Genomic DNA, 27,205 nt, shown 5'->3' on the forward strand with positions numbered 1-27,205 from the left:
AAACAAACCAAAACCCCCCAAAAAAACCCCACCAAAAAATAATCACACAGAAAAATTGTTTTTTAAATAATATGACCTGTCCATAGTCCAAGTCCTGCCAGTTGTAGGCAGTGATTTTGCCCGTCTTATTTACCTTGATGTTCCCCAGCTTCATTTTATGGTTACACAGGCAACGCTTTTCACTGTTCGTTAGGAATTTTTGTATTTGTCTGATACCTTGTATTACATTGTCAGTAAATGAAAACTCTAACTCTTGGCCAGGCTTCACCTTCCCTTCCCTTCCCTTCCCTTCCCTTCCCTTCCCTTCCCTTCCCTTCCCTTCCCTTCCCTTCCCTTCCCTTCCCTTCCCTTCCCTTCCCACAAGATTTAATTGTTTGGTTTCATCATATGCAGCTTAACTTTATGCAAAAACATGAAATACCATATGGTTTTCACCCAAGAAAGATAATTAACCCCCAGGTGATTTCAGTGAAATGGCAAGAAAAAAAAATAGTGGGGTTGTTTTTGGAAGGGACAAGAAAAGGAGAAAGCAGGAAAATTATGTCACCTCTGGTATCTTTTTGAGCTTTGAGCCCTGAAATCTCAGTTTTGATGTATGCACTTAATCCACTCATTATGAGAAAACTGAAGCATGTCTCAGGGTCTCCTGATCATGAAATCAATGCCTTAGGGCATCAGTGCGCACACTTCTTCATACACCAGCAAGCCCAGTTTCTTATTCAGCAAAGAACTCTTGCTCTTGTTGGCCGATCACAGAAGCACCACCTGTCCCAAACAGGGTTTACATTTAGAGGGAATATTGTTCCTGGCCTTCCTACCTCTAGGGAGACTAACTCCATGGTATTCCATTGTTTCAGTTGGTCTCCTCTTCCCCACTGGTAAGTTATAAACTAGTTTTTATGTTTGTTCCCTCTACTTCATGCTTTTCTTTCTGTGACATTATGTCAGTGCTACACTGGCTGATATATGATAGGAGAAGGGTTGTTACGTTTGTACATCGAATCYTATATCCGTACTTTGCCTTGCGCAGTCAGAAAATATTTGTAGGCTTTACATCTGATAAAGGTCATCTTCTGAAATGCAGAGGTGCAGAAGAATCTTCCCGAGTCTGAAGACAGATTAGCTGCAATGATCTTTGTTATGGTTCATTTCTTTTGTAGAAGGAAGAAGCTCCACATACCCAGGACAGGTTTACCATTGCTTAACAAGAACTGTGAATCATGTCAGTACATTGCAGCTGTAGCATGGGAAATTTTGAGCTGGAGCTGGGGTACTGGAAATTTTTCAGGGAAGAGAATATAAGAAATAAATTAATAGTGTGACATAAGTACCTTAATTCTTCCTCTTTAGTCTATCACCCGCTTCAGGAAGGAAAGATRCAGAAAACCACCACATTTTGCTTTAACAAGTTCAAATGGAAGACAGAACTTCAGGTATGTCACTTGCCTGCTAGAGGTAGGATGACATGAAATATGAAGCTGTCAGGCAGAGTGCAGAACTGATCCAAATTTGACAAGTCTAACATATTAAACTCAACAATTTTCACTTCCTCCTGCCAAAACCCTCCAGCCAGGCTTACAACTCAAGTGTTTATATGCAGCACTGAACCATCAGCAGCCACCTCTCTCCTGTAAAATGGTCACCACCAAATGCTGTGGGATGGCAGATCCTGTGGTTCTGGAGACCCGTGCTGAAATGAGACCTGCTCAGTAGCACATCTTGTCTTTAAGCCACTACTTCATTCAACATCATACATTCTCATTACTCCCACTTACTCTCACCAGCTGTTCTGGAAGGGACAATTCCTCCTGCTGGAGGCGTGGGAGGGACAATTTTGGATAAATCAGTCCTCCAGCTACCAAAAAGTCACAGACAAGGTGGTAGATTCTGTACTACACCAGGTGATTGCCCTTACATCTCTTAGTAAGAGCATTCCACACCCATTTGCCAGATTTATTTCCATTTTGGAGACTAAACACTTTTGAGTAAGTGAATCCTGGCAAAYGTTTCAAGCACCTGCCTTGCTTCTGGCTGAATGCTGAGCAGTGCTACGGTTSAGCTGTTGCATGGTGTGTTTCAGGCTCTGAAATCTTGGATCTGTTGAGATGGTTCTCCTGCAGCTCCATGGGATGCTCCTTTTGTCACCAACCATCTGCCAGTTCCTTTGGCTAAGCAGGTATAAAGCATGCATGCCAGCCTGACTGGTGGCAGCACTGAAAATCCCCCAGAACTGTGTGCAAACAAAATGCTCCWTTCCAAGTGTGGAGGAAATATTGTATCATTCTGAGAAAAAAAAACTCCCCAAGCCCCTTGAGGAGAAAGAAGAAAATAACTCTCCTTCTTGTCAAGATCAAAAGGTGATAAAAGGATGGGGRAAATGTCATTTATCATAGGATATATGAGCTGTGTGGAGAGAGGTGTTGATAACATCAAAATCTGTGTATATCAAATGCAGGCAAGGTAGCAGCATGTGACCACAAGGTAGAAATTGTGTTGGCAAGATGGACTTGACCCAGAGGGTTCTTTTTGAGTCCCAATTAATATTACAGTATTACTTTTGAGCGCTTCCTTCCATGAAATGGATCACAGAACCATTTATTGGCAATTCAAGTAGAAGTAGGTGATAGCCACTCTTTAAAGAAACATTTTGCTTCTATTATTTGTAAAGTGAGGTTAGTATTMCAGTAAAATTATCAATGCTTTACTTTCTCCATCCTTATGCAGACTTATTAGATTGTATATCTGGTTCTTTACTAGCCATGGTGACAAAGATGACACACAAAATCATTACTTTGGYGTGCCTGGAATCATACAAAATACTTGCATAGCAAATAGCCAGATAGGGTCAAGAAGTTCCTGTTTTGCAGGCTAGTTCCCTTAAGTGCAGGCAATTCTACAGGTACTGTACCAAACAGTGGCCACTGGTTACTTTTTCACATTCTTATTTGCATGCAGGAAAACTGACATTTGGGGCTCCTAAGATTAGATTCMGCTTTCCATGGTGAAACACCTGGAAGCAGTAGCCAATTATTTTGGCTTTTGTGTGAGTACACAGAAGAGCCAAGAACAGAAAYCAGGGAATCCACTAGTGTGGCTTCATCTCATGGACTCAGAACTACAGAATGTCAAGAGGCTGTAAGGGACCTTGGAGATCATCTAGTCCAAAACATACTGCTCAAAGCAGTGTCTGCTACAAGGGCCCAGGGATGTGTCCAGTCGGGTTTTGAATATTGCTCAGGATGGAGTCTCCACAGTCCTTCTTGGCAAACTGTTCCAATATTCAAGCACTCTCCCCCAGCCCAGAAGTTTACAGGACTAATGTGTTTTCATTTCTCTGTTGTTGAAACTCTTAATACAGAAGACATGTATGTGTAGAGTAATAATGTTTTGTCAGTAGACCAAAAAGCTCTCTTTGCAAGGCTTGGTAACCTGTCAGGTTACCAAGGCTGAGCCRGGGAAGTATTCATAAATAATTGAGMTTTTTCAGATGAAGCAGGGYGACCCTTGGCCTCAGTATTATTTATCTTATTTAATAAAGGATGTTCTGGGGATACATTCAGGATCAAGAAGARTTTTGTTAGTACTGAAGGACGGTACTGGTATCATAGCCAATTAATGTGCCTRTTCCTGCTGATGATAAATGGGTTTGTTGTTCATCTGGCATTGAGCCTCCAGCCTTACATAATCATTTGTGGATATACCCAAGGGTTTTGATAGTTAACATTTCAGCTTTTACARGTCATCAGAATTTCTCAAGAAAAATAGATATGGTAAATAGTAGTCTGCAGCAGAAAACTGGAAGTGAAAACAAAACAGTATTCAAAGGATGATAAAGYCTGTAAAATGGGCCAAAACTAGTCTGAGGAAGAATTTTTCAGTTCTCTTTCAAAGTAAGTTCAGGGAGAGGAGAAAAAAAAATGTGAGAAAAGAAAAATGCATCAAAGGAACTCTGGTGAATCCAGGCTGGCTTAGCCTTCATGGGTTAATGGATCATTTGAGACTGCTGTTTTCAGTGGCTCTGAAATTGCAGGAAGTGGTCTGGAACCAAGAGGGAATAATGACTMCAGGAGACATAATTTCTAGGGAGGAACTGAGGTCCTGCAATTCTGCTTTGGAGGAAACACAAGCCACAAAATGAAATTCCTTGCAGTTTCAAGGTTAGCAGCAAAGCTGATGGCTGGAAGAGAGAAATCTAAGGAGGGAAGCARAAAATTTGAAATGCTCTCTATATGTTTATGTGAGTGCAATATTGTGCCACATCACCAAGCCTTTTGTCCTTTAACCAAAAATCTGAGCTGAAAATCTCTTTTGCAAGGTCTTTCCAAGATGCACCACAGCTCTCTCATTCTGAGTGTTCATATTAATTAATAATTTCATGTTAATTCAACATGGAAACATTGGGATCTGTGTTTTGAAATGCTTTAGTGATTACTATCCTCAAACAGATAATGGACAGGCAGAARAGGGAGGGAAAAAAGGAGGGAGGAAGAGGRTCTGCTCATCTTGACATTTCACCAGATGAGAAGGYAGTGATGGCCATGCACAACTTGTATCGCTCTCATTGCTACTACTGATGGTTTTCTGTCAATAGACTCACGTCTGAGAATCACGGACAAAGAGAAAAGCACATCTTTGCAGACTGATCCCACCAAAGCAGCACAGGCACAGGAGTTAGCTCTAGTCTAAATTTAATCAGCCAGTGCCCCTGGAGTCAGTGGAGAGAGGCACCTTCACAGGGCAATTCAGAGAAGGAATCTGACTGCAAGGGCAGCATTAACCTTTATGACTGTTCTACTTTTGCCAAGAGTCAATGGGATCAATTCATAGCTGAGTGGAGAAGACTTACACTGGCTAAGAAGCAGTCTCAGTATCAATAAAACTACCACAGTGTGTTCTCTGTATCACAAAACTGCCATATGTCTCCACTTATGGGGATTGGTCATGGGGACTGTGGAAGGAATTGCTTTTCTGGGCAGGTTAATGTAACAAAAAGCGAGCCGCTCTGCAGCCATTAATCTCCCTAAAGCCCATAGTCTCAGTCCTCCTGTGCTGTACTCTGTGCTATGCTTCATTATGGAGTCTTTAAACACCTCAGCTAAAGAGAGAGAAAAGTAATTTAAAAAGAAAACACAGTTTTGGCTCCTTTAGTTGGATTTTTGGAGAAGTAAGGTTTCTCTTGGGTTAAACTTCTTAGACTTTTAAAATTTTGTTTGTATTGTATTACAAAGGCCTGGTGGTATTGAGTASATATCCAGAAAGAATGCCCAACATTAGAATATTTAGTAAATCAAGATAACTTAAGGTATTCAGAACTGTGAATTTTAAGTATCAGAGCATTATTTTTCTTTTTATTTTTCATTCAAATCCTATTTCCAGTTTAGTAATAAAATGTGGTGGTCTTGTTCTTACTTTTAATAACAATCTAACTTACTCACAGTACTTTAGGAACTACAACTTCCAGAAGAAAACATAAATGAATGCTTATAATATAAAAGCCACTTTTATTTAATAACTTGGAGGTTTGAGGGAGGGTTGTTTGGGCCTTTTTTATCATCAAGAAGTATCCAATAACATTTTTTTTTTTTATTTTAATTATGTCTGGAATATACTGCTCATTGTAAACAAAACATGTAGTTATTTAACATGCAGATTTTAGCTCTGCTATTTGAGGCAGTCTACCGGGCTAGGACACATGCTCGATATTTCCATTCATTTGCTCTCAGAAGTTTGTCAGGATTCCTGAGATACCTTTGAATAATCCCAGCTTTCTGTTGTGATTTTTCTTTTCCTTATCAAAATAGTATTATAAATGCATTTGTGGAGCAATTGGTAGAGAAAAGATTTACTGCTTCTGATAGTTGCTTCGCTGCTGTAAATCAGCACAGTGCCACTTACATCAGCCAAGCTACTATTTACCCCAACTGAACACCTCCTCCTTCAGTTCCAATATTAACTCAGTTAAAAATAGTAGTTTTATATTTAAACCTCTGCTTCCTGAAGTAACAGTAGGTGGGCCAACTTGTAACATGATCAACATTTACAGYATTATCTTTACTGGAGTACATTTATGCCAGCACCTAACAATCAAAACATGATGGCTTTTTAGAATTCCCATTGCTTTAAGTTTTTTAAAAAGGAAATATTAATTAAACAATTTAAAAAAGAGCTCTGATATAGTGTCCATACATGTCTATGAGTAGCATAAAACACAAAATTGTTGTCATCTTGTTATGCAACCCTTTCCCTGAAGGGGTGATGTGCTGGTGTTACATACGGGGAGGGGCAGTAGTGAAGTGGGAGATCACAGGGTCCTGTCATCGATGCATAACTTGTGATTTAGTGCAAAGTTTGGTTTTATAATAAACTTAGAGACATTTGAGATGCCCAGAGCCTATTTAGATGCCCAAGCTTGTTCAAGAGACTGGCAGAGAAGATGCAGGATTTGCAGGAAAYCATGTCTTTCTGGACAACAGCTGAAGGACAAGCAGAATAACTGGGGCTTCTCGAGCTGTACTGGGCAGTTTTATGAGGACAGCTGATCTGGGCTGCATCTTACATCTGCAGTCACAGTTTTTCAAGCTATTTTTTGATGACACTGAGGGGCATGCTAATTGTGACCTATCAGAAACTGTTGGCTCTTAGCAAGATCATACCCTGGCTCATTTTCTCTGCTATGTCACACATTATATTAGTGAGTGTTGTCACTGAACTGAGTGACATTACCCAGCATGTCTCACGGTAAATATAGATTCAAGTACCTCTAAAACTAAGAGTTGTCTTGAGGTCCCCATTATTTAGCTGCTAAAAAAAGTGCCCAGGACATCACTAAGTTAAAGTGTCTGAGCAATGTACATTACGGGACCAAGATGGTWATTTTGTTGATGTATGTTGAAACAATTGGGCTCATCCAGGTGTTACACACAGCAGCATCTCTCCTAAATTTCTTCCAGAAAAACAATATAAGTCTGTAAAAGCTACAATATTTTAGTGATATTTTAAAATAAGTAAATATGCTTTATTACCAGCATTGAGCATAAAATATAGACAGAAAAAGAAAAAAAAAAGTTAGAAGTTTTGTCCCATGAAAAACACATTTTCTTTCTCTAGGCTTAAATATGTGTGCATACTAACTTAGGTCCAGTTTCATTCCATTCAGCTTGAAGCACCTCACATTCAATGTGCTCCTTATCCAGCCTTTGGGACCACATCTAATGTGTGAAGCCACCAAAGGATGGTGGCATGGTATTTGTATCTGGGTAGGAACAAGCCTGGGCCATGCCATAACTCTGTTCCTGGGGAAATCAAAGCATGGGAAGGCAGTGTGGACATGGCTGTATCAATACAGATATTAAAGACAGGTACCAATTGCTGTCTGATGTGATGGTAGCCTGGCTTCTGATGTAGGTGCTCTGGTAGATAGAGGGAGTTTGGGTCTTGGAACTTTAGAGGAATTCCACATGTACAATMCTAACAGCTGCCTTGCTAACAACAATTACAAATCCATGCCAGTCTTGTCTGACACTCAACACCTGGCTCCTTTTCTGTAGTGAGAATGGCTGGACCATTGCCTTGGCGCACTGATTTTTGTGGATGGTGAACACAAAAAGGGAATTGAGAAGAGGCCACCCGAGTTATTCTGACACATGACTTCAGTGCATTCTATTCTTAGACAGATGAGGATCTGAAATATGTAAGTACACTATCATTGCTTTTTAGATTTATTTGTAAAGATGAGTCAAAGAAGTAAAACTCTTAATCTGTCATGGATGTGGTGTTTAGACATCTATAATTTTCTTTTCATGTATGTTTATATTTAAGTTGGGTTGATAAATCAAGATTTTCCTCACAATATTTTAAGCACAGTTATTTGTCTCCATCCTTGCTTTTTTAAAAAGAACTGAAAAGAGCAAAAACCCATGAAATTATATTTGCAGTGTCAGTTTAAATTTATTGTCTAATAAATAGTAATCACTTGGAAAATCAATTTTTTTTTCTGTGTTGTTAACAAGAGATTTAACCATAGTGATTGAATCAAGATGAGAAATGATCCCAGATTCCTGAAGCTTGAATAAATGATATTGCCAATGTTAATGCACTGGTCTGGAAGTTCATTTGAAGTATCAGAAATAACCTAAATATAATTTCATGGCAGCTCATATACTACTTAGCATAATTCATTGCCTGTGTTTTACCAGCATTTTCAACTCACCAATACCTACCAACACTCCCCTTTACTCTTGTACGCTCCTTATCTTGTACAAGTAAAGATAACACTTATTTTTTTACCACCAAATAAGCTCTATATTGACTTCCAACTTTATCTTGACTGTCACCAACACTGTTGCTGAATGAGAGCAACTGAAATACCATGTGGATCTACTATTTCTGACTCACCTAATGATGTTGCATAAGATGTCTTTTAGGACTGTATTATCACTCATTAAAAAATATTTGTGTGCAACAGTTCATAAGTGGAACTTGTCAGCTGCAAAATGCTCTACCTCAGTTTTCCAAATGAGTGTTCATCCCAAAATACTTCAAAGTGAACAAAAGAAATTTGAAATATTCCTACAGTTCTACATACAACAAGACTTTAATTAGCAATAGATAAAGGTTTAGAAACATAATTGAGTTTATTTCTACAACTTGAAGCCAGGAACATGGTACTTCAAAGTACAAAAACCCATCAACAAAATATCTAATGGACTTGTAAGGAGGAGGTGGAGTCCTATGACATTTCTGGTTTTGAAATCCATCACAGGAGAATATCTTTACTCAGATAGGGTTCAAAGTATAGCTTTATGTCTCAAGAATATACTGATTCTCCTTTGGTTTTATGCAATAAGTGTATGCTTATATATATTTTCTTCCCCTGGTCCAGGTTATAAAACATATTTCATATTATTGTGTTCATATAATAATGAGACTACCCTGAATTCTTGAAGCTTTGGGCAAGTTCTTGAAAATACACATTGCACCAGTGACGGCAGATTGTTCTTGATATGTCTGAATTAAAATAAATGTATTTTAAGGAATATTTAGATTTCTGGCTGTAGCTGACTGATTTGGTAGAGATTGCTGTAACAGCGGTGCCATTATATTGAGGCTCTTGTTCATCTGGATATTCCCAGAGGCATTGCTGTAAAAGGAGCTGTAGCCTAGGCATCTTCTCTATATTAGAGGGAGAAAACAAGGTTTTTCAGGACAAATAAAAAGTGGTGAGGTAATAGTAGAGCTCTGGGATTTCCCTTCAGAAAGGAAAATAAATAAAAAGCTTTTGAGTGGAAAAGTGAAACTGTTGGACATTTTTGTGGCTATGGAGAAACAGAAAGGATGCTGATGCTGTGGTGAAGTATCTGCATATCTCCAGATAGGAGCTCTTGCATCATAATTTACTCAGCAACTATCAAAATATCTAATTCCTGAAAGAAAAAGCCCTCATAAGTATCAGGACTTTCTTAAAAGGAAGAATAAAAATTCAATTGCCACAAATTGTACACCTTAAGAGACTTATCAACCCAACCTAGACTTTTTGACAGCTATGGAAACAAGCTAAGATTATATTAAAAAGTGATTTTGTGTTAGGGGTAACCATGCCTTGTCAAATGTATTGCATATACCCTGCTGTGTGCATGGATATTTATGAATATGCCCATATAACATATCAAATCAAGGGGAAAAAAGCAACTTATGGGAAGGTGTGCTAATATCTGGTTGTCCATGGCTAAAAATGACAGCATGAACACATTGTCCTGGCAAACAAAAGTGAAGGACATAAATAAAAGGTTATTCCCATAGTAAGTCCGTAGTTCTAGGACATTTATCAGTACTGCATATCTGCTGGAAAAGAGTGGATGAGGAATTCATTCATCTTGGTTCCCTGTGGTGGCTATCTGCTTGGAAATCGCCTCCATTGCAGCCTTTATAGGGAGCTCTGACCGCTGGGGACAATTTGAGTTATTTGAACCATGCATCTCTCCATGTGTCACCAGGATAGGGATTTACATTTGAAATTGGAATTGGTTTATAACTTTGCAGAAATGCACAAGAGTAATACATGGATCTTATCAGTATGTCTGGCCAGCTTTGAGCTCCTGCAGAAATGTTGCCACATAAGGATCTCCTCTGAGGTACTCAGATATCAGTGTGATTAGCCTGGCAGACAGACCTCTGTATTGGGAATGCAAGGTCAGTGCTCCTGGGACAATAGGAGATGTAAAGATTCCATAATAATACCTTATTATTCTATCAAATGGTATCTACAGAGCACTTTAAAATCATTATGTGAAGGACAAAGGATGCTGYATGTACTGAAGGGTAAAGGCTGACATTTCTACAGTGCATGTAATTAACAGAATTCCATGCAAGTCTGGCCTTTGGAAGAAAAATGATCTTTAGTTGCACACTGGGCATGTTGAGTTTCCATAATAAATACACAGGGAACCACTGTAAGGCATCTACAGAATTAAGGCTCTTGTTCTGCTGGTGCCATGTTCTCAAAGTCTCTGAGGTTCAAAGACCTGTTACTACGAGTTAAGGGGTTCATAGAGACAAGAAACAGCTGCAGGAGTTGATAATTTTTATTTTTGGTGCTTCTCAAGCTCTTGGACATCTTGACCTAGCTGAATTTTGGTGAGAAGATAGAATATCTAGCTATGAATATCTTCCCTAAGCCAGTTTATGGGAAATATTGGGAAACACTAGTTAGCATGGCTTTTGTTTGTTTCTGTTAAGAAATTGACATTTTCTTCTGATGCTTCTGACAGTCCTTCAAGTTAGCCAGACTGCAAATTAGCATGCTACAAAATAAAGCATTTACTGCTCCATGTCAGGGTTCATCACTGCTGTTATTCAAAAGGGACACAGGAGATGATCAGAAATGGTCACCCAACCATGCCCTTATTTCTCACACTGTAACCCACTTGGCTTTTTCTCTCTGTGATCACGTTTCAGTTTTGAATCCTGCTCTGCAGTCAAAAGTTAAGGGCAGTGGTGTGCCCCAGTGTGGAGAACACAGGGCTGAGCTGTCGTAATCTTAGATCCACTCTGGATTTGCAAGGGTTTGATAGATTATATCAGTCTTTCCCAACCATTTATGCAATAAAATTAATGAGATTGTCCAACATTCATAAGGACATTGAAAGAAATAGAATAAAAATACCTCTTAGCAGCTGCATGGTTTTATTATATATTTTTTCCCTTGATGATGCACTCTTTCTAGAAAATGGGCACAAGATTGGAATAAGTGATATACTCATATACTCATATACTTGCACCTACTATGCAAATTAATTTCTAGTGCCCTGGAATATAGATGTCAACAGTACACTACCTGTTTCATTAGATATGGATCATTTGTGTAATGAATGGTTGGCATGATAAGTTACCAGGATWTGGGAAAGACATAGAATGCCAGAAAGCTGGCAGATAAAAATGATTTTGTTTTTAGAACTGGGGCAAGAGGAAACATATTTGCTGATGTGCAGAGTAATTTTTACCTCAGATATAAACCTGTTGGGAGAGTTACAGTATGTGAAGTGAGGTACAGAGCTCTCCTGGAAAACCACAAACATCTTTCGAAATTGAATATTTATAAAGTAATTTAAAGACTGACACTGTGTTAGCTTCAGGTTTGAAGTCACTATAAGTAACTTCAGTTTATGAGTGGAAAAAATGTTTAATAGGTGCAAAGTGGTTAAAAAAGGAAAAATGGCAAACAAATTTTAGAAGATTTTCCGCATGAAGGTCATCAGATGTTTGAACAGGTTGACCAGGAAAGTTGTTTAATATCTACCCATGGTAAATATCAAATAGTGGGACATGTTCTTGAACAGCCTAATACAGCACAACATGCTTTTGAGGTGCTGGTCAAACCTGAATTATTTTTTGATTCTAGGAAGGAAGGCAATCAAAGGTGAAAATTYGTATTAAAATATGGAAGGATCATCTTTTCCATTATCCAAAGGCATCTCTGTAGCTGTGGATGTCTTAGTGGGGGCAGGGGTAGGGGGTGTTTTTCTGTTTATCTACTTCCAAGAGTGAAGGACAAGGCCACCTTGTCTGACAGCCCTTTGAAACAGTGTGAGAAGAGGTCAGCTGAATTTGCTGACAGTCATATTTATCTTCAGCTAAACATCAGCTGTAGTTGCCTTTCTCCAAGTCATCACTTTTATTGTGACTTTTATAGCATTGTCTTTTCTGCCCTAGATATACCCATGTAAAGTAGTGAGATGAGATTCCTGGCTGGAGACTTTCTCGTCCTTGCAAGTTCCCTTCGTGTGTAATATCATTGCACTTGCTGTACATGAACAGTAAAGGGAACTGTTAGCAGTAACTTCAGAATATCCCTGTTAAAGGAGGAAGTTCATCCTTCTGGATCCTCAACTCAGGCTGTTCATAACAGCAATATGAGGGACATCATAAACAAATCGGAACTGTCTGAAAAGTTAACATATGTGCCAAATGGCTTCTCTCATTTTTTAATTTTCCTTCCCAAAAGCATTGTGATTTGCTTCAACATGAAGCAAGACTGYCAGCCAGCAGATAGGTCATACAGACAACACTTACATATTCTGGAATTCTCCTGCCATGAGAAAGCTCCCAGCTTTCTCATCTTCACTTGATTCCATCCATTTATCCTTGCTTCCTTTTCTTACCTGTGACATGAGTGGGGGAAGCATGTTTTTCTGTTTGTCTCCTTGTTTCTGCACTAAAAGAAGGCACGTTTGTAGGTAGGAAACCACCAGTGTGTGCATCARGACTGAGGTTTGTGAAGCAGGCTCCATAATACCCATTATATCTATCCTGTTCTCACAGGTAACCATACATTGAGCCAGAATTGCAGTTTCAGGCCCCTTGACCCTCACAGCAGTAGGATTCCTAAACTGTGCATTCTTCTCAGGTTTTCCTGAATCTGGATCTAGGTAGTCAAACTGGTTTTCTCTTGGCTGTTGCTCTGTTGCACCTATATTGTCCTCCCTGTTTCTGGGTCTGTGCCATTTCTGTTGGCTCCAGCTGCTATGGCTGTGTGAGATGCCCCTTGAAAGGTTTTCTACTGCCTCTTCCAACCCACACCTGCTGCAGGAGGCCCAGTTCACTGTATTTTAGTCAAACATCAACAAACCTGGGATGAAGACTGTTTGTGGCAAACGACTGTCCAAGCCACAATCTTCTGCYGTGTCAACTTCCATTCCACTTTGGTGGCATTCAGGAGAGATTTGAAGTTTCATGCCATTGGAATAGTTAAGGAGGTTTCCATAGTGAGAAGCTTTACTGTGGAGCTTGCAAAATAGATCTTTAAAGCAGTTTTCTGAGTGCTGTTTTTCAGCACCTGTGTGACTAGATAGCGCAATCCTCAGTGTATCAGCAGGTACAGCAGTTATGCATTTTAAGTTGGTTCTTAAAAATGCACCCAGCCCTGTAAAAATACCTTTATCCTACGCATATAATAAGGATGCAAGACCTTTTCACCTGCTTCTTATCTTCCTATTGCAGATAGGCCAGGTGGGGAGGAGGCCTTCTGCCACGAGAAGGTGAACTCTGAATTTGGTACGTGATTTGCAGGACAGAAACATTCCTCTGAATGCATTCTTTTCAGTAGAGATGGCTTTTGCAAACAGAATTTAATGAAACCCAGTGTCCTTTTCAAAAATATTTGAGGGAAATCTTGTACGATAGCACTTGTCAATCAATCCTGTTCTATTGTTGCTTTTTTCCCCTGTTTTTCACCTTTTTTTTTTTTTTTAAATTGACGTCTGTCTGGAAGGACACAAACAAATCATAAGCTGGTATCTTAACTAGGATATTGGGGAACTTTTCTCTTTCAATGTTTGAGTTTCTCTGCTGATAAAGATAAAGAGATTGCAAAGTCCATATTAATAGGTGGAAAGGGCAATAACGTGAGAAAAGCTTCAAAAAGCCTACGCAAAAGGATCCTTGAGTATATTGAGAGGAGGCTTTTTGAAATATTTACCCTATTACTAGTAAGGAACTGCAAACTCTAAATTCATCAGGCAACTAATTTGCCTTTTCTCTACAATTAGTCAGASTCAAAATAAGGAGATATTTAACTTTTGGATGTTTGATGTTCCCTTTTTGTCAAATAGTGATGATATTTCTAGCAGTTCCCAATGTTTTAGCAGAAATTTTTAGCGGTTTAGTTATACACCTAGTACTTTTCAAAAATCAAGATTAGAACAGATATAAAAGTCTGTATTAATATTTCCTACTGACTTTGCCATTCATTTCCATTACACTGTGGAGCGAAACATTAAACTATTTCACATTTTCTGGTGTTCCTGTGATCAGTTGTACTGCACRTATGTAGGATGTCTTATACTTCACACCCTATCCCTGGAAGATGTTCTAGGCCATGTTGAACAGGGCTTAAAACAACCTGGTATAGTGGAATGTACCCTTGCCCATGGCAGGGGTCTTGGAACTAGATGGTCTTTAAGATCCCTTCCCAACCTATGTCATTCTATGATTCTATGCTCTATCATACTCAGTTAACCTCACACTACTTCACACCTGGCTTTAGCTGCTATTTCAAAATATTGGTACGCAATTTAGAGTGGGTTTAGGAGTTCTAAAAATCCAACCTAAGTACCTCATGCAGGTTGTGTAACACTAGGTAAAAGTATGTGTAGGTCAAAGGATTGCTAAGCATCTTTAGTAGCTGAATTATTAAGAACAGAGAAACAATTTTCTTTCCAACTTGTGCAACAGTATCTTTGATGACAGCATTTTCTATCAATAGTCATATGGGGTAGAAGGATTAATTTTAAGTTCAAACATTATAGCCCACCAGACAATTAAACCACATTTGTGAAATAATAGTAACTCCCTGAATCTGTTGGGATATTGACATACAGGGAGCCAGACTGATGGCTGGGTTCAGCACAACATAAAGCCTGCCAGTTTCTGTTGAAGTGTAGAGTTGTATAACAGAGCGTGGACAGATATTTTGCTGGGAGGCTCTTAAGTTCTGAGATTTGTGTTCTCTATTCTCTTTGTTCATGAGTGGGGATGTGAATAAATGTGAAGTCATCAGAAAGTATTTGAAAACATAAACAAATCAAGAACACAGGAAGACTTAAAATCCCATCAGGTTTAAGTATCAGCAAGGATAGTTAACTAGACATCATAAGCTATTTTGCTCAAGAAGGCAGAAATTTCCAAGGGAAGAAATCTGGCTTGAGTCAAATTTTGCAACAAAATATTAAAAAAATACTATTTGGTTTTAGATAAAAATCTAGTACACCTTTTTTTTTTTTTTTTTTCCTAGTAGTCACTCACATATTCAACTTTCCAATACCAGCATGGAACTGAGTGTGTATTCTCTGTGTGTTCACAGTGACCCTTCCAATTTCTGCTGGTTTTCAAACTTTATCATAAAATAAATGGACTGTTCCTTCATGGTTTGAGATGGAAAAGTCTAGGTGAGACCAAGGTTAGTGCATTTTGGCTGAGGGCTTCTCTGCCCTCCACAGCGGTGGTGCTTCCATTGTACAACCCCAAGAATCGCTCCATGTGCCTGATAACATTGTCCAAATGCTTCTTGAAATCTGGAAGGCTTAGTGATGTGATCACTTCCCTGGGGAGCTTAATATATTAAGTCTTAATTTCACAGGTTGGTCTTGCTTTTATTTAAGTGGTAAAGCTTATTTACAGCAGGTTTGTCCTAATGGTTTAGTAGATTATTTATGAATATATCTCATTCTAGTCTCTCTGAGATTCATTAAAAATTTGGTTTAGTTTAGTTTTTCCTTTGTTGTTATGAAACATTTGTCCTAGAACCTGAATGTTAAAGAATTTTGAATCACTGTATTCAGTGGGTTAGGGCACAAGGCATATAGCTGCAGGAGTGTTCCACTTTTCCTTCTACTGCAAAATGCTTGGTTACAAAACAAGCAACAATAATTCTGCTGGATGTATTGCAGAGAAGGAATTTAGCATTAAAAAGACAAGTAAAATTAAACATGCAGCTCTGGGAAGTATGCCAATCTTTAGTATTAATAATTAATTCCATTGTTTTTAATTCACTTATAATTACATAAGTTGATTTTTCTTTATTGCTAATTAACAAATATTTAATTGCTTTAGCAATTCACTAATGTTCTTGATGACAAAATATTTAAAAGAGGATGCAGTGTGCAGAATGGCTTTAAGGGATTTTGAAGGGTTTTTTCATATTGAAGTTACTTAATGCCAGCACTTAGAATCTGTAAAAATCCCTTGTTTGTAGAGAAGCTGTGTCTTGAAAAATAACTAAAGGTTAATTATTGTATCTATCCCAACTATAGTAAGTCATATATTAAATTAAAAGCCTRTATAAAATCCCCACAACTCCAAGTGACCTGGACAATTAGATCAGTAACCTAATTTAATGGTTTCATAATTTCAAAGATTTTTGAGGTCACAGAAACCATTAGCTCTTCCACCTTGACCTCCCATTTAATAGAGGTGGTGGAATTTCATTTATTCCCAGCTGGAACCTAGCAACTTCTGTGGACAACTCTTATCTTCTGAAGATGCACTGAGCACATTAAGAGACTGAGGTCCCACCACGCAGCTATGCTTAAGTGGTTAAGTGCATTCACTGTTAATATCTAATTTACACATTTTCCTAGTGTGAATGTGTTCAGCTTTACCTTTCAATCCTTGATTTGTGTCTTTCAATACTAAATAGAGCATCCTTTGGTGTCCGTCTTCTCCTSTTGGATTTATTTGTGCACCCAAAGTTTTTCTCTTCATGTTTTTTTCCAGTACTTTTACTTTTCTTTGCATTTAATTTACTCTGTACAGGGCAAAGTTAATTGGTTAGTTTATCTGTTGATTTTAGGCTGCTTCTATTTTCTAGCAAATGACTGGCAGATTCTGAGGACTTAATTTTTTTCAACTTTCCTCTTTATTCTAACATGGGAAAATCATTTAAGTTTCTCCCACCACTGCTCTATTGTTTACTAAGTGCTGCTATTTAATTTTGAATTCCCGGACAATATCTGTATAAATTAAAACAAGACCCTTCATTTTCAAAAAGTTCCAAACAAAAGCCTGTCAGTTAAAACAAATATATATATTTATGGGTCACCTGCTCTGCTCCTATAACTGCTGATAACAAGCAGATGGGAAGGAGCTTACTTTAGCCAACTTCTACCTTCAGTCCAAGTGTTTCCCATTATTGTGTAGCTACTGATCCTATGTGAAAAGAATTATTTTCTGTGTATTTCTATGTTAGAACCACAAGAGCCATGATTTAATAGACATGCTTATAGCACATTATACGTTGCAGGCGTCTTTTCAAAGATTTCAAAGCCACATCTTGACAGTTTCATTTTTTTTAAAAGGTGCCTTTAATAACCATTTCTTGCTGACTTAAGAAATGAGGGAAGAAAGTGTAACTTCAAAGTGTTGGCAAAATAATATGAATTATACAAACGTAGTTGTAAAGTGGTTTCCAGTTACAGTAGTATAACTCGAGACTGATAGCTGGTTTCCTCTTTTGCAAGTGTTTCCAATTTAAAACGTATCTTTTGGAGTTRTTCCACACTGTTGCTATTCTAGAACAAACCAGTTCATTCAGCTGTATTTTCTAAAAATATTGGAAGCAAAACAAGAAACAATACAAAAAAAATACTAATGAGTATAGTAAGTAGTTAAGAAATGTCCCATTCTTTCAGTTAAAGTGCTGAAAGACATAGTTAACACAAGTGGAATTAAAGAGATGTGTAAATATTAAAATCTGAACACCAGGACTCATGTGTCTCTCAGTAGAGGGTTGATAAATCTACCAGCACCTTTTTCAGATATATTCTTATAGGCAGAGATGATGTTTTTGCCTGCTATGCAGTATGGCAAAGTAAAAGAAAGTAATGAAATATATTAATATTTAAGTAGTTAATCATACATTATTAATAGCATTTTAAGTGGATTAATTAAGACCCTTACCTTTTCCTATCACTGCTCTATGTTGCTGATCAGACTAATCATGTAACCTTACTGTGCCACTGTCCTTTGACCAGACGCATAATTATTATTAATTTTTATTCTTACTGCTGGCTCTGGGACCACGAGCCTTTCCCTTCAGCACTGCTTTCAGAAAATTGCAAAATTTTKAACTAATGCAGATCAACCCATGAACCCCTTTAGATTCTTCTCTTTTGTTCCCTTTTTTTCCCCTTAGGTCTTAATTTTTTCCCCTTGTATATTTTCCTGCTRTTGATCTTTCCTCTTTCTTATCTTCCAATAGCAAGAGTGGATTTCTAACACTGGGAAGGGAAGATTTTTAGTGATGAGGACACTAAAGACCAGGCACAGATTATTTGCAGTGGTGGTAGAGTTTCCATCATTCTGAGAGCAAGTTAAACAAACATTTGTGAGGCATGACCGCCCTGTAGTTAAGCCTGCCTCAGGGCAAGGTGGTGAACTAGATGACCTCTGGAGGTCTTTTATGGCCCTAGGTTTCTGTGAAGGGATAAAGCAGGTTGGACTTACCTCCTTTCTTCATGACACCCTGATCTGTCCCATGCTCACATTACCTTGCATTGCTGTAGGAGTCCTGGAAACATCCTGATTTTGCCTAAAATGTGGTATATACCTGTCTGTAGAGAYGTGCTGTAGCACATAAATACACAGAACTATACACTTGTAAGTGTGGTGCTCAGGGACATGGTTTGGTGGTGGGCTTGGTGGTGCTGGATTAATGGTTGGACTCAATGATCTGAGGGGTCTTTTCCAAACRTAAATGATCCTATGACTCCATGACTCTTCCCCCTTGGGCCTAGGAATATATTGACAAAAAGAAGATTTAACAATAATTTTAAGTTATGTTCTGAGATCACTTTTCAACATGATTATTTGTCCTCTTGGTCATCTGCAGTAGAATTTATAAAGATAAATAATTTGCTGGCAGTCAAAATAGAAACACACCAATATCATTAGAGTGTTGTAAAGATTTAAAAAGATGAGTTCCTGCTAATGATGAAAGATGTGCATAACCCTATACCCAGAAAAAGATGGTATGCTCTAACAAGGCCCATTTGTTAATGTTTTTGGGCTAGCARATACTTTTTTTGTATTGAAACCAGTTATCCTTTATCCTTTCTCCATCAGCAACATCTGACCCTGCTACGCAACCTGAGAATTTGTGTGTTCCTCATCTGTACACATTTTGTGGTTGGTCATAGCCTGACAAGTAATGAACATAAAGCCACCACGGGTTCACTGTTGCAAAGTTACTTTTCCTTTGCTCCCCCTTTTGCTGCTTTCATTCCCTGCCCTACAAGAAACTGTAACGAAGAGACCGAAGAACATGTAAAGCTCAACCCCACATCTCCATCCCCAGTCTAAAACAGAGGCAGGTGTTGCATTATGCAGGGAGAGTGTGTTCTTCAGTAATGTTATCCTGGGAATTATCTCCAAGAGATTGACCTCTGAATAATAGCCAAGCCTCAGGGTTAGCCTCACAGTAATTATCTGCTAGACATTTTCTCTAGCCGTATCCTTTCAGGTCAAGAGGCAAGTATGAGGACTCACATGCATACTTCATGGCAAATTATTATTCAATTACAGTGACTTTTGAACCTCGCCAAATGTAAATTGAATTGTCTTTCCTTTAAGATGTTTATTTGTAAGAAAGAATTCCAGGGAATTTAAAATGCATGATACATAAGTAGCCCAGACATACTGAGTCTGAGACTGTAATGAAATACTTCAGAAGTTTCCTGTCCACACAGTTTTTGAGGGGTCTGTGCTTCACAGATAATTTATGTGTCTTTATAGCAATTTAAACTATTCAGTGCCAGGCATTCTTTGGCAAGCCAGTTCATGACAAAGAAGTCACCCCAGTATAAACATTTTTGTGCACAAGTCACCCCAGTACAAGCATTTTTGTGTACAGAGAGGATATATTAGGAGCACAAGGCAGTCATGATGCAGCAAACTCATGAGCTCTATTAGCTCAGCTCTGTCCTAAAATGCACTCCCAGGCTGGGGTTCATCCCAGCTGGAGGGAGCAAATAGTAGCAGATCAACATCAAAAGATTTGTGCGTGGCCAGCTCATGTGAAGGTGTGCTCAATATCCAGAGCTCAGTGAGAGATAAATCCTACCCTGTGCATGTTCACAGTGAGCATCTCCTTGTATGTCTCCGACTTCCCCTCAATTTTTGCTGAATCTCCCTTCACAACCCTAATTATGAGTCAGGTCTTGGAGCCAGAGTTCTAATGTGGTGGGGTACCATAGCTCAGTAAGCTGGAAAAGGATAAGCAAAGCTCAGAGAAAAGGGGTTAGATGTTGGAGTAAGAGTACAAGCCCCATAGTAGCTCTTTTTCTGTGAGAGAGAGCATTTTACCTTTGTGATGCACAGGCAATAGAGAACAGTACTTGGCTAATAGCCTTTGTATAATAGAAATTCCTTTATTCTATCAAGGTCATCAGCATGAAAACCTATTGAAATGAATTCTTAAGTGGACATAATCCACTTCAAATCATAACTTGCAGGTATCTTTCTTAATCTGACTTATTGCAGGAATGCCTTAGACCATGGAGAGGGAATTAATTTGAAAATGCACTTGACTTGTTGTTAGTTATTGATATTCTGTGTTTGATTTTGATTTTGCATGGGGCTTAGCTTGCGTGGGGAAAAATCAATAAAATCTGTTTCAGTTCTGTTTATAGTCTGTTTCTCCCTCTGGCTGCCCAAACAGTGGTGGTTACATATCAGGATCTATTCTAGGACATGAATAGACATAGAAAACAGGAGGGTTTAATTTGATTTTCTTTTTTTCATCCTGGGTTTTATAAAGGTTTTGTTTTGAGATAGTATGAAAGAGGTTTCTTAACAAAATGCAAGTTTATTTTGGAAAGGAAGATGACAGAAACCCAGCCTGGATTAGGTACATCTGATCAAATATAAATATTCACAGCTGAGACAGACATCACAGACTGTTTTTTCAGTCAAGCACATCCAGGTTGAAAGATTTTTCATTTCAAAAGACACACCTAAAATAAAAAAAAAACATAATATATGCCTAAAATTCTCTGCTTCTCTCCAGGGAGTAAAAAGCAGCCCAGGGTGACAAGTTTGGACAGAGACTGGAGATTACTAAAATGATATGATTTTCCTTCCTGTCTGCATGTGATCTCTCTCTATCACTCGTGCTGAAATTACTCTACTGTGCAGGAAAGTCACCATTCCCAGAGATTAGTCTCCTAACAACTCAGGTGCATGGTGATGATCCCATTCTTGCTGGTAGCTGGGCTGCCTGGCATTCTTGCCTGCAAACAGGAAAGAATTCAACAAGGAGGAAAGAGAGCATTCCCTTCTTAACAGCCTTTAAATTGGTTCTGAGATCAGTCAGTAGGGAAGGGGTAAAGTCCTGTGTTAACAGAAACCCTTTCTCACCTCTTTTTGCAGAGCAAGTTTTGAACCTAAATCTTACTCCTTTTGTGAAAGTTTAGGTCAGTATGTTTCTGCATAAAAGAGTACAGAACAGTGCAAAGTACCATTGTCCATGTCTTGGAAGAACAAAGAGAGTTGCTGAAGGGTTACAGATATTCAGGTTGAGAAGGGCTGGCCAATCTAGGAACCTCAAGTTGAAATAAACCGAATAATTGCAGTTTTTAAGTCATGAATATCGGCCAAGTCAAAGGGACATACTCTTTTCAGAGCCATCCTCTGCTCTCCTTTTGGAAGCAACTATAACTAAATTTTACACATTTATCTCGATAGGGAGCAAAGAAAAAAAATACATATTCAGTTGACTTTTAGACACAACACAGGGTCCTTGCTATAGTGGAAAATCCATAAGAGATGTCACACAAAGTACAACTCGAAAACTCGAAAATAATTCTACAGAGGAAGTGTAAGAAGACAACTCTTACTGCCAGATAGAACAGATTTGTGCTGAGTGTGTGTGAGCCTTAGTTCCTTGCTGATGGTTTGCCCTGATCTTWCGGCTAATGGTCATGCAAACATATAGTATTTTGGATTATTTTGTTTGTTTGTTATATAGTGAGGTGTGACATCCRTATATGTTAGCAGAACTCTCCCCCAGAGAAGAAAAAATGACAACTAGAAAAACATTGACATAAATTMTTTCAGTGGCTTGATAGTAACTGTTGGTTTAAGCCTTTGGCCTTTGGTTGGCCAAAATAAATGAAAATGTAAGGGAACCAAGGAAAAATCCAATCTCCATAAAGGAAAACATGATATATCTGTCCAAGTGAAATGTTTCAGTTAATCCCATTCTGTGATTTGAGTTTTTTGTTTTTTTTTTTTTCTTTCCTGTTCAGCTTTCCAGCTGCTTTACTCGTGAAAGGGAAAACAGTAAACAAGCTCACTCAAGTCAGCCCAAGCTATAATTGTTCCTTTTTGACTTTTTGGGATTCAATCTGTGAATCAAGAAGGGAAACAAAGCCAGAGTCTTGCAAAACCTCTTCATCTGCATACACCAATGGCTACAGTATGCATTACTGATAATCATAGTGGGTAATATTTTTATTTTGAAATGAAATATGTTATTACCTTATTTTAAACTTGAGGCAGAATTTATTGTCATGATGAACTTACACTGACTGGAGTGGCCTCATGAATTAGCTCCTCTTTATGGGAATGCTGCCCTGAAAATATCTAGGAAAAACTGGAAAATCAAACGACAAAAGCAATGACAAAAAACCACCAGAAGAGCAGTCAATAAGGTGTTGGCAGGGGAAAAAAGTTTGATTATTAAATTCAACTAAGTGGTGTAAAACTATATCTTCTTACACATGGATCCGGAGAATGCTTGGTGCAGCAGAGTTGAATAGTAATAATACTAATTTCCATGAGGAAGTTTATATTCTACTGTAGTATAAATATTTTGTCTTAATAATAATAGTGAAAAAATCAGTCATCACACACATACCCTGGCTAGATTAGATTTTAATCTAATGTGCATTGGAGTGATGTGAAATTGAACTTTCGAATCAACATTTACTGTTAAGATTTAAAAGATAATTAAAAACTATTTTTTGCCTTTCAAAGCAAATGAAATATTTCTGGTTTTTAGCCTTTGGGTAACTTGATTGTTCCTTTGAGTTTCTGTGCCTTAATTGGTAAATAATAAAATCTATTCTGACTAGTTCAATGAGGAAAAAAGTAAATGAAAGGTTAAACTTTCAAAAGCAGTATGYGAAAGTTAAGAAGGGAGGAAGCAGGCATGACAGCTCAGAAGCTAAAAATGTCATTGTAATATTTGCTGGTTAAAAAAAAATCAAATTTTTCTATTTCTTTGCCTATGTTATCAGATAAGGCTTGTAATAATTCTCACAGAAGGTAGATAATCTGTAGGTATTTAATGTATTAATGAAAGTTGTGCAGAGTATTGGCAGAATTCAGAGCCTGGAGTGGAGAGTTCCACGTGATGGTTGCTGAGCCAGAATCCCCGCTGACTTACAAATCCAGCGTGCAGAAATACGTGCAAGCCCGCACCTGTGCTAGGCAACTGCGCTGTGTACATCAACACATGTCAAAACCAGGCCTCTCATTAGTTCCCACCTCAGGCTGTGTCGGATACACAGGAAATGCATGTCCAAAAGTTGGACATGACTCACAAGGAAACAGGTGAACAACCTGATGCTGTCACTTCTAAGCCAAGCAGCAACTTTATTTTCCTGACATTTCTTGTGACTGGACTCAAACTCCTTTTGCCCTCTGCAGCAGAGCAAAGGCAACTCCTCCACCCCACCATGTCATTACAGCCTACCTTGCAGCAAAATAAGAAAAGATTGTCTAGATTTGTCAGCTAACAGACTGGCATGTGTTTCTGTTTCTCTGCTGGCAGGCTTTTTGCCTTTTGGCCTTTGCTGTGCACAGGAGGGAAAGAACTCTGCATCCTGAGGTCAGGACCCTGGGTTGAGCATCAGGAGATGGAAGAACTGATTTTCTTGATCAGGTCTTTCCGATCCCATGACTTGTTTGACACCCAGCAGTCCCTGATTACTCAAAGGCTCTGAGAAGTTAAATATTTGACCTTAGTCTGATGTCTAAATTACTCTTTAATTGCTTTATTTGTAAGCCAAGGAGCTGTATATGTCTTCCACATTCTCAATGAGTAGCTAATTAGAGAAGATGTGAGGTTTTCCTGGAAGCAGTTTATCGAGATGACTGTGCCGGGATCCATAACTGCAATACAAGTAAACAGTCCTTCTTCCATTGATACTAAGAGTGGTGAAGCTGATGCAAACCAGCTGGGCCTGGTCTTACAGTTTATTTAACAGTAAACTATCTAAAAATATTGATTTGCACTGTCTGTGCTTCTGCTCTCTGCCTCTGACCCGTGGCCTCCTCTTGTGTAAACACATTCTTTGGTTGGTGAGAGACATAATGATGGTCTGCTTCCATAAGCTGAAATCAGGTTTGTTTAAAAAGACTCTCCAAGGACACTTCACCCACTGATGGTCCTTATAAATCTGACACTAATAACAACATTGTGACCTGCATGGCAATGTGGCAGTACTGACCCAAAAAAGCACAGGCTCAAACAACACGAAGATCATTTTAACATATTACCATGTATAYACCAAGAGATTTTAAAGTTTAAATTGCAGTGTAGAAAAAGATCTTTGATGCCATGGACCTGCATCCAGGTTGGCTCAGTATGGAAGACCAACTAGCATTTGGCTTGGGCATGCTCTGTCTCCTACGGTGGCATTTCTGTCCCAAAGAGGAAAGGATGTCAGTTACATTTTGAGAGGCATGTTCCTCTTCATATATAAATTCAGGACTTTAGTGTCCCGGTAGAGTGACTGTCCTTTTAGTGCCTATTACCCTGTCAGGAAACAGGACAGAATAACTGAGTGYCATGTGGGGAAGAACGCTAATGTATGTCCTGGGAACAGATATTTGGAAATATTTAGGAAGTATTTATTTGCTGCAAAGATGGATCTAGGTCTTGGTGGGAGTGTGCAATGGACTAAGGATGGAATTGGGGGTTCTCATTGCTGCTGGTGGTAGAAGGGGTGGAAGAAGATCCATAGTCACAGAAGGGCAACTTGTATGCTTAGATGAACCTGTTTCAGCTAATTCTGTTAAAAACTTCCTTCTTCTTTTCAGTAAAAAGGTGGTATTGCTTTTATTGGAATAGGCCAGAGGGCCATTATGGGATGGCTGAAAACCAAACTGTGATATGATTATCTCTTGCCCTTCAGCCTAGTATCTCTGTAGAAGGGATGCAAATCATTTCAGTCCTGCTAGTTGCATTTCAAACAAGGCTGTACTTGCAGAAATAATCAGTCCCTCCAGATTGTATTAACCAAGGGCTGTATATAAGCCTATAAGCCTCCTACTGGAGCTGGTTATCACAGGCTGCATGTCTCCTTCTACCTGTGAACYTGAATCTACAGTAAGTTGTCAGAGGCACTCTGCGCTTTTTTTATCAAAGTACATAGAGTCTAACACATTGGGTAGGAGTCACTGCACAAGCCCAGGCACTTGAAAGAGATGCATCTTAAGACAGATGAGATTAGTTTCATATGTTGAAATAGGCTGCCCGGGTAAGTGGTGGAATCATCATACCTGGAAGTACTCAAAAGGCATGTGGATGTGACACTTGGGGATATGGTTTAGTGGTGGACTTGKCAGTGCTGGCCTAAAGAGTGGACTCRATGACCTTAGAGATCTTTTCCAACCGTAGCCATTCCATTGTTCTATTTCCTCTCCATGACCTGTTCTAATAAGTTGCCTTCTGGAGATACCTGCTTCTGCTGGGTTTGAAGAAAAACTGAGGGAGACTTGCCTATACACAGAGGTCCAATGTCATTGATCAACAGCCTATTAAAAAAAAACAATATGAGTACATATTGTATTGTATACATACCTTTTTATAAAGTCATGTATTCAGAGTTTAATGCCCGAACCGATTGTATCTTTCTGAAAAGATCAAATGGATTGGAAGACATGTGAAAAGAATATGTAAGATTTCTGACATTGAAGCAAGTTGAAGGGAAATTTCACTGAGACACATTTTTGGGTGTTAGGAAAGCAGTGAAATTCTGCAGCTCTGCGTGCAACCATACAGGTGGTTTCATGTGTGAATTTTAAGCCGACCTGTGAAAAGCAGAGCTAACATTCTTGTAGCCTGCTAGAGAGACACTGAGATCCTTGTCACTTATTAAAGTTTTATTTTGTTCCCCCACGAACAAGGCAATTAATTATTTAGAAAACCAATCAATCAGGGGTTAGATGTACTAATCAAACACATTTCAGCTTCTAAGCATTGCTCACTTAAGACATTGATCAGCTTTAGGATGCTCTGTAGACCATTTAGATGAGTATTTTCTGACAATGTGCTTTAAACCCCCTTGAGGTCAAATCTTTGACACCGTCTGCTGGACCATGTGGAAGTTTGAATGCCAGACTGTCTGACAGACTGTAATTATTTTCTGTCCTGTTGCCCTTTCTGCAGTCATTAGGGGATCAGATTTCTGAGAAAGCCAGAAAAGTTCCTTGTACTGCAAGCAGCTAATAGCCTGAAAATGAGCCTCTTTTGTTATGTTGATGATTTGCCACTGGATGTTGTTTGAAGCCTAGGATCGATTATTTAAGGCTAACTCCACTAGTATCATATATTCTCAGTCTTGTGCAGCTCTGTGCTTTTGTACCATTTCCCTTATGCTGAAAGATGTGTGGTCTGTGTTGAAGTGCACTGAGTCTGCTGCTGGTACCTTCGGCTGTTCTGGTAAGGGCAGATGCCAACAGGGAGCCCCAAAGAGTGCTGATCTAGGACTCTGCAGCTAGATGCTGAATGAGCATGAGGAAGTCTAGATTTTCTGCCTTTCGGGACAATGCCCTGACTGTTTGCAGAAGTAGCTAAGCAAAATAAAGATGACATTTCCCAATAAATAATTGAAGAATGAGACACATTGTTTGCAGTCCTAACATGACTGCAAATTTAGGCTATTGCCTAGCAAGTTACTATACGAATTCCCCTTACACTGACCCCTGTGGTAATTGGAATTTCAATTATTCATTTTCAATTACAAGCATAGCATGATGATCACAAATGTCATTAAGTATTAAATTACATCTAATGATGGATGGATGGAAGGATAGATAGATGCCTCTCCAGATCCTTTCTTTATTTAGTGTCAGTAAAACAAGCTCATGGTTTTTATGGAAGATCTTTTTAAAATACTAAAAGGATGGTAAAGTGCCATTTATTTGC

General features: G+C 38.7%; 1 protein-coding gene across 3 annotated transcripts in view; it reads left to right on the forward strand.

The window, feature by feature from the left end:
- TENM4 (teneurin transmembrane protein 4) overlaps window positions 1–27,205 on the forward strand; it is a 585,345-nt gene that overhangs the window by 79,507 nt on the left and 478,633 nt on the right. For all 3 annotated transcript variants that reach the window (XM_057364068.1, XM_057364069.1, XM_057364070.1), the window contains exon 2: window positions 7,548–7,690. The gene's annotated coding sequence lies outside the window, so the exon portion shown is untranslated. The remainder of the gene's footprint in view (window positions 1–7,547; window positions 7,691–27,205) is intronic.

The sequence above is a fragment of the Malurus melanocephalus genome, unplaced genomic scaffold (assembly GCF_030028575.1).
Source record: "Malurus melanocephalus ecotype Western Australia unplaced genomic scaffold, MMel_1.1 scaffold_34, whole genome shotgun sequence".
Taxonomy (NCBI): domain Eukaryota; kingdom Metazoa; phylum Chordata; class Aves; order Passeriformes; family Maluridae; genus Malurus; species Malurus melanocephalus.